Below are 9,082 nucleotides of genomic sequence, written 5' to 3'. Positions count from 1 at the left end.
TCTAGCGATTACAATTAGGTGATTTGTATAGAAATAAGCAATACTACTGTTTAAAAAATTTTAAGTACACATATTGAGTTGTGATAATGTTAAATTAACTATGAGGATTGCAATACGTTTTGAAAATAGCCTTGATGTGAAATAAGTTCAGGGGAAATTGGTCCTTCCTCATGAATCATTTTTAGTACTTATATTAAAGGAAAGAGAAGAATGTGTTAATTCCCTTACGTCGTTAAAAAAAATAGTCTAGACAAACGCAAAACACATATTCAAAAGCCACCCATGTCAATCAGTCAGCTCCTGTGAAATCATATAGTAAAAACTAACTCAAATGAAACAAAACGAAGAATATGTCACCTGAAATACATTTTCACATTAATGACAGAACACATAAAAAAGGAATATGAGCCAATGATATAGCACAACCTAAGAGGAAACTGGTAGGAAAAATGTCTATAATGAATTACTACCTAGGTAAAGCTCTTAACACTGGACTGTATCTAAATGCTAATTGTAAAAATCTAAGTCCATTTATAAGAAAAAACGGAAAATGGAAACGAAAATATATTTTAGATTTTTTCTTCAGATTTTACTTCTTAGTCACTTTTAAACAATTTTATCTAGAAACTATTTTTCATGATGAAATGTTCATAAAAATTGAACGAATTTTTGACAAAGTTAACGATGAATAAAAATTCAAGCCCCAGACTTTATCTAGATGTTAACTACTAGTTTAACCCCGCCACATGTTGTGCCTGTACCAAATAAGGTTATCTGGATAATGAATTGTTCGTAAATGTTTGAATTTGTTTGTACGTCTGTTTTTTTTTGTAGATGTTGGATTTTGGTGATTGGTGTGACCTTGATAAACTAGCCAGCCGTGATATTTTTGTGATTCGTGTCATCATATTCATGTATTACAAACAAACCTAAGTCCATTTATAAGTAAAATACGGGAAAATAAAAAAAAATGTTTCAAAATGTTCCTCTAAAAAATATATCGCTCAATAATGAAGAAGCTTCTGTTCAAGTTTAATAAAATTCCCTGAAAGTTTGACATAGATATTGATTTTCTATGTTGTGTTTCATGAGTTTGACTTTAGTATATTCCGGCTCTCTTTGAATGAAACCAAGACCTGATTGACAAAGGAAAGTTTCTCTATGTCATCTCACTTTATCCAAGATGAAGGCTATTTGTTTGAATTAACTAAAACCAGCAGGATTTATGTCAGGGTTTCCAAGCAAAAATTGGTGTTCAAGATAGTTTTAAGAGCGATAATATGCTGTATATATTATAACCCCGTTAATTCTTGGGTAACACTAAAGTCTGTTAAGTCTATAATTGACACTTTGGCTGCTTTAAACGGGAGACCGTTTACAGTTCAATATACATGGAGAATATAAAAAAGAAGATGTGGTATGATTGCCAATGAGACAACCCTCCACAATAGACCAAATGCCACACAAATTAACAACTATAGGTCACCGTACGGCCTTCAACAATGAACAAAGCCCATACCGCATGGTCAGCTATAACAGGCCCTGAAATGTCAAATGTAAAACAATTCAAACGAGAAAACTAACGGCCTAATGTATGTACAAAATAATGAAGCAACAAACGACAACCACTGAATTACATGTTCCTGACTTGGGACAGGCATATACAGAATGTGGCGGAGTTAAACTAGTTTGAAGGCGCCAACCCTCCCCTAACCTGGGACAGTGGTGTAACAGTACAACATAAGAACAAACTATAAAAATCATTTGAAAAAGGCTAAACAATACATTTAACAAAAACACAAAGTTGACATGGACGGGTACTTGTACATCCCAACAACAAAAAGACACTTAGCACAGATCTGAGAGTACTCGCAGTTACTGACAGCTAGCTCAAAGCCAATAACAACTAATAAAAAAAAATCATACATCTAAGACTAAATTATCAATCAGTACACACCCAACATCCAAATGGATGTAGTGTAAAGACGTCATGAACAGTCAGAGAAAAAAACGACCTTGTGCAATGCCAAGATACTGGTATCGACAGAGTGTAGAGCTATGCATGTGCATATGTATATAACAATAATATTTAGTTTGATTTTAATTTAATGATAACAAAATCAATATCAATACCAATAAAAACAATATTCAAAGATCTAATTACAGTGTTGAATTGGTAACCTTTTCGAATAAGTTTATTTAAAGGATCGATAAGTTTACCCGGATCGTTTTTAAATTTCCGGGCTCGGAAAACAACATCTCCGTAAAAATGAGAATGTGCTATCCCGTTTGAAATAAGTTTTCTACCAACTTCAAAACCAAATCTTTATATCTATGGAAAAATTTAGTAAAGGTTTTAAGTAATTTGTGGTAACGAAATCCCTGACTTAATAATTTACCAGTAATACATAGATTACATTCATTAAAATTCAAAACGTCACAAAAGACACGGGCATAGCGAACTAGTTGTGGTATATAAACACCGTAAGATGGTGCCAAAAGGAACATCACCCTTTTTATCGTAAATTTTAGTGTAGTTTCCCGTGTAAAACTGAAATATCTAAATCTAAGAAATGGACAGTTATTACCGTTTATATTTGATAAAGACTTCTAAGCAACAGTTTACAAAATCAAATATTCATTCATTCAAATTAATCACACATATTATAAGTGTTAAGTGTTCTTTATAAAATATACACTTTTAATTATTGTCCAATCTTAAATGATATTTATCTAATCTGTGTCGTCTGGCCAAACTTCGTAAACCACCATTACATTCAGAAAGCTTCAGTATTTGATAAACACCTCTGCTATTTTATTTGCTGTCATTTCAGTTTCCAGTTCTCAAAACAAGTACTCTTTCCTTTATCTACGTGGAGGTTTATAGCTAGGTGAGGTTTCACGGTATATTTTGTCGGTAATGTGAACTTATAAATTGTTTTTTGCTTGTCGTTTTGTACATAAATCAGGCCGTTACTTTTCTCGTTTGAATTGTTTTACGTTTTTCATTTCGGGGCCTTTTATAGCTGACTATATATGCGGTATGGGTTTTGCTCATCGTTGAAGGCCGTACGGTGACCTATAGTTGTTAACTTCTATGTCATTTGGTCTTTGGTGTAGAGTTATCTAAATGGCAAATATACCACATCCTCTTATTTTTATATTATATAGACAGAACTGGGTAACTAGGTTGAATACTAAATAAATTATCATTCTCATTATTACTATTATCAATGATATTTGGCTTGTTTCACAAGGCTCTTTAAATAAAAATGTCGGACTTTTAAGTCTATTCTAAAATATGTGTCCTGCTTTAAATAGTTCAAAAACGAACTGCATTGAAATAAGATATGTCTTTACTTTTGTCGTAACTTTAAACTCCTATTTAAGACAAATTAAAGCAACGGTGGTGTATAAAGATCTACGGCAAAAACAGCAATTACAATAGCATGTATTTTAGGGACACCAGTATTCAGTTTGTTGTTGACGCGGCAATGAATTAATTAAAGGCTTCTGGTGATTTACGAATCTTAATCGTTAAAAAAATAGACAGAAGATACCAAGGGCACAAAAAACAATACGAGGAAGAAAAACTGACCATGACCAAAAGAAAAAATGGCCAACAAATTCCACAAAAACTTTATACAGAAAACTAAATATTGAGCATCACGAATCCCGCCAAAATACCAGGACAAGCATTTCCTGCTACAATAGTGACATCCGTCATGTTGCTCACAGAATGTAAAATGTGTAATTATGTAAATAGTTTACGACAATAATATTAGTTCGTGTATTGGACATATACAACGTGTTACTGTTAGCAGTATATGACAATGTTCCACCGTCTGTTCAATTATATAATGATTTAATGTAGTCATACTATATATAGGACAATATTTTTTTATTATAAATAGATTTGAAATTAATGATTGCACAAATATAATAAGCTTATATTCCATTGTGGTTTGCTAGTCGAGTAAACACAACAAGGTGTAATTTATTACGATGCAGAAAATGAACATCACGTTTTACATCACAATTTATCATTTAAAGTTTAAATTCATCGAGGGGGAGAATTACACTATTACTATAGCCCGTTCGTCCGTCCGTCTGTCCATTTGTCTAACAAATATTTTCTCAGAAACTACGAAATAAAATCAATTGATATTTGGTCGTCTGCTTGACAGTGATGTTGATATTTGGTCGTCTGCTTGACAGTGATGAGTTGTAACCAGTGTGTATTTTGACACCTACAAATGTACTTCCTGTTTTCCTAGAATTTGAATTACGAGTGTGGTACGCTCAGCACGACAACACGTGCATTTTTGTAATATCAGCAACAACAGCTTATTGGTAAGGGAGAAATATTAACGTTCAATATATACAAAAATACTAGACAAAAAATATATAAGGGAATATAAATGAAGGGTCTATTGTGACAGGGCAAATTATAAAATTAAATTTTATGGGAAGAAGATGAATTCAATAATTTAAGGACAAACTGATTAGAGAAATGAATATCTGTAATTAATTAACACTGAATAGGCGCTACATGTAATTGAAATGACTGAGGATAATTCTGTTTACCTTAGAAAAGCTTAAGAACAACGTAAAGCTGTAATTATCAAAAGTATTATTCTTTTAAAAAACAAATTCCCGTTTGAAAATGCATTGACACTTGATAGTTACTTACAAAAAAAAACAGCTTTACACACAAAAATCTTTACATACAAAAATCTTTGCATGTTAATAAAATAGAGATATTTATTTTTTTAATTAATTTGTCCTTGAATTACTGAAATTATATTTTTCCCATAAAATTTACTTTTCTAAGCTAAAAGAGAAGTGATGTCCACTTTTGCCCTGTCACACTATTACATGTATCAAATCGTCATGTGCAATTATCTAAAAAGTTTGTGTGATATATTCTGATGTAACAGTGATATAATCTGATGTAACATACGTCGATCCATGTTTTTATAAAACGTACTCGTTATCTATGTATTGTTTACGATTGGATTATTTCTATTGTTATAACGTGTATATATGAAATGTAACAGTGAAGAATGCGAAGGAAATGTCGTCCTTAGACAAAACTATTGTTTTAATGTTTGATTATTTTTTCTTTATAATATACCACCATGTCCCCCTTATGTAGAATATTTGACATTTTAATACCAAAATGAATGACTTTCTTTTGTTTAATAATATTCAGCATTGTTTTATGGTATTGAAAATTCAATGATCGACCAAAGGTTTTATGTTTTAGTTTTAACTTAGTAATATATTTTTAATCACCAATGTGCATATTGTTGGCATTTTTAACCGAAATATATATTTTTTTTATGATTGTCTATAAAACAACTATCAAACCGAGACCAACGGTATGAGCAAAACCCATCCCGTTAAGTCAGCTATAATCAAAGTACTGAAGTACTGAACATCGGATGACCGCAGGTTCTTGTGGATGGTCAAAAGCACATGTCACAGAAACAGATCACATCTCTATACCTGAAACTGAGGTTAATTTACAGAGATTTTTTTTTTATACAAGTTCGTGCTTGGATGATGAATAAATGACAGGAAATTCAACCTCACCGTAATAACTATTATATTGTAGTGATACAAATCAGTATACCTTAGACTATTATACTAATATAATAATATTTCCAGAGAATACACTGGTTTGTTGTTATATATTATATTAATATTACGGTTGCATGTATATATAATTTTTCTCTATATGTATATCATACTATTCTACTATTATTATAGTGTAATGCAAGTGCATGGTGGACACTCTTCTGTAAAAAAAAATCAAAGTCTTAAAGGCTGTAAAAGCAATTGCTGCCATGTTAATGTTTTGTGGACTTTTATTTTTCATCCATATATATAAGAATTAAACCTGACAGGACAGGAGTGTTGACTAGTGAGAAGCAAGACGGTTTTAACTTTATATCAATATAAGACTTTAGCAGGAAATCATTTTAAATATGTTTTATATTTTACAAGGAGACAACAAGTTTACCAGGCTAAAGTTGGGGTTAATTATACATGTGCTGAAACATATAACTGAAAAAAAAAATCATTATGGATTATCCCCTGGTAGTGTTTGTAACTGGGCAATAATTTCCTTTATTGATTTAATTTTAACCATTTTCATAATTAATTTAAATTAACCATTCAGTTAAAACATTTCAACTTTCCAGACGCAAATGTTGAAAAACGGGACAGAAATAAAATATCTTACAAGACATAAACATGTAAAAAATAAATATATATTTCAGCTTACTAAAAATATTTTCATAATGTTACTTTGACATCATTCCTTAAAACTAAGTCCCAAACATAATTGCTCAGTTGACATGTGTCATCCTCATGCGATACGAGATAACTATAATTCTCATGCAATCCCGAAAAGGGGGGTCATCACAAACAAACATGACATTAAATTGTCATTATACGAACTAGAACAAACAGCTCTATGTTGCTTTGATATTTATCAATTTTCAGGAAACATGTGAAATAAATTTCAGGTCCATTTCATTATAGTGCCTAACAAGATTGCGTGAAGTAGACGAAATTGACCTTAAAACGATCGTATTGTCTTTTGATGTCCAAAAATAGGCAGATCGGACATATAAGGACTTTATCTAATGACTACATAAATTTGGGATTTATTATTATTATAATATTCTAATGAAACTGAAAATTGTATTTTTTTTTTAGGATAAACAACAATTTTACCTGGCGTAGCCGTTCATAAATGTTTTTTCTGCATTTATCTTCGAAAAATGGCGTATTTAATGGAATAGAACGTTAATACAGTAAACTTTCTCTTTTTTCTCCGCAATAGGCTATCAAAAATAATTTATCTAATGTGTGTATGTGGAAAATTATGTGAAAAGATAAAAAGTGGCAATTGTTACCTTTCATACCTTAAGTTTCGTTCATCTAATTCTGACCAATGCTTATATACTAAATATCTATTTATATGCCGCTATTATTGTTGTTGTTACCAATTATGTAAATCAATTGTATCTGATTTTATGCCCTTTATGGGCCCTGTAATTTGGGAAATAAAAAAAAATCTATTCATTGATAAAACGTAATATGGACTGGTCCAGTGTCCAGTTTGCAGGTCATTTAATTTTCTGTACACATTCATGCACGCTCTGATTTAATCAATATACTCGTACGAAAAAGCATGAACAGTTTGAAGGTAATCTAATAATAACTTAATCCAATCAAATTGCATAAGATTCAATAACAATGTCAAGTCCACATCATAATGAGTAATAGAGGTAAACTGGGTAGGGAGAAAATGACAGATATTTCAAGTTAATATTTATGCAATAACGAATTAAAATTTGTCAACCAAAAGTTTTGCTACAATTTCAAAAACATGTCGTTCTGTATGGGTATAGTTTTCGGATCTTTCATTAGCGTATTTAAGGCTATAAAAAGTTTGGGCTTCAAAAGTTCACACAATTATTGACTTCATACAGAAAATTCGTCCTTGTAAAATATTTAATAGTTCACAAATGATACGCGATTTTAAAGTAAAATTATTTCTTAAAACACTGCAAAAAATTTCATTCATATTGATAAAGTGGTATCGTCATAAAGTGCGTTGAAATGAACAGTGGTATAGCAAACATCGAATTCCCTCACACACTACAGTAAGGGGAGTCAGTTAAGTTTGTCTATTTTTAGATACTATACAGGTAATCTTTACAACCTGTGTGTGACCTGTGTAGTGATTTTGATTTTACGATAAATTCATGAATGAACGATACTTTTATGAATGAACATGAGCACCTGACCTCTTTCTTAAACACCTATTAAACATAAAAAACCGTATTTAATAAGGAGATAATTCAGTCAAATTTTCAGTACTAAATCAACAACTGAAATGATTCCATTTTTTGATGAAACATCGTACGAACGGAGAACGGAATCGCAGGTATAAAAATGCACTTTTTTCCCTTGCAATGACCGCGGATCTATAATTTTTATAGATCGGTTGAAATCCCAAAACTAATTTGCATAATGGAAATTTAGGCGATAGCAATACATCGGAGTGACCTCAAGGTCATCCTCTGTAAAAATCCAGAGTATGTTGTTTTGTTTGTTCAACTGTCTGTCATCTGATAAATATACAATGTCAGAAAAATGTGCAGGAAAGTTATTGAAATGAATTTTTTATAAGCCTGGTTTCGTTGATGAGTTTTTTTTTACATTACACAAAATATCCCTTTGTTAGGAAATAAAGACGACAGAAAGTGTTCTAGCTGCAGTATGTGTCATTTTCATGTCAAACTACTGTTCTTCACAATCAGGAGCTCATTTTAAGATGGAATATTTATGCGTTTGTCTTAATGTTACCATTTATATGGCTAATATTCGGCACGAAACTGCGGTAGAGCTCGGTAAACCTCGCAGATGACACTGCTGATGAAGGTTTCCTCCCCGAGGTTATCACCATCCCAGTAGTCAGTATTTCCGTGTTGACATGAATTATCATTGATATGGTCAAAATTATAAAATTAACAGTTTACAAAACTTTGATTTTTTTCGAAATACTAAGGATTTTCTACCTCAGGAATACGTACACTACCTTAACTGTATTTGGCAAAACCTATCGGAATTTTGGATACTGAGAACCCAAAATTCTGATAGGTTTTGCCAAATACAGTTGGCCTTTTTAACTCTCTGTATTCGAGCGTCACTGATGAGTCTTGTGTACACGAAACGCGCGTCTGGCGTACACAATTTTAATACTGGTATCTATGATGAGTTTATTCCCTGGTTTTGAAGCATCGTACAACAATGTTGATATTTGTCTGCTCTACCTATGGTTCAAATCTCTGGTGGAACGTAATCTCATTAGCACTCATACCAAATCTTCTTATTTTTATATGTTGAATGAAAAAAAAATTACTCGACTTGTGATGTAATTTTTTAAATTAATTGTTTTAACTACATTTTTCGCAATACATGTATATATAAAAGATCAAAATTATAAACTTGTTTAGTATTATGCTACTTTGAAAATCACTCAAACAAATAAAGCACAAAA

This window comes from Mytilus californianus, unplaced genomic scaffold (assembly GCF_021869535.1).
Source record: "Mytilus californianus isolate M0D057914Y unplaced genomic scaffold, xbMytCali1.0.p SCAF_5, whole genome shotgun sequence".
In the NCBI taxonomy this organism is placed as follows: Eukaryota; Metazoa; Mollusca; class Bivalvia; order Mytilida; family Mytilidae; genus Mytilus; species Mytilus californianus.
Note: the sequence above shows the minus strand (reverse complement) of the source record.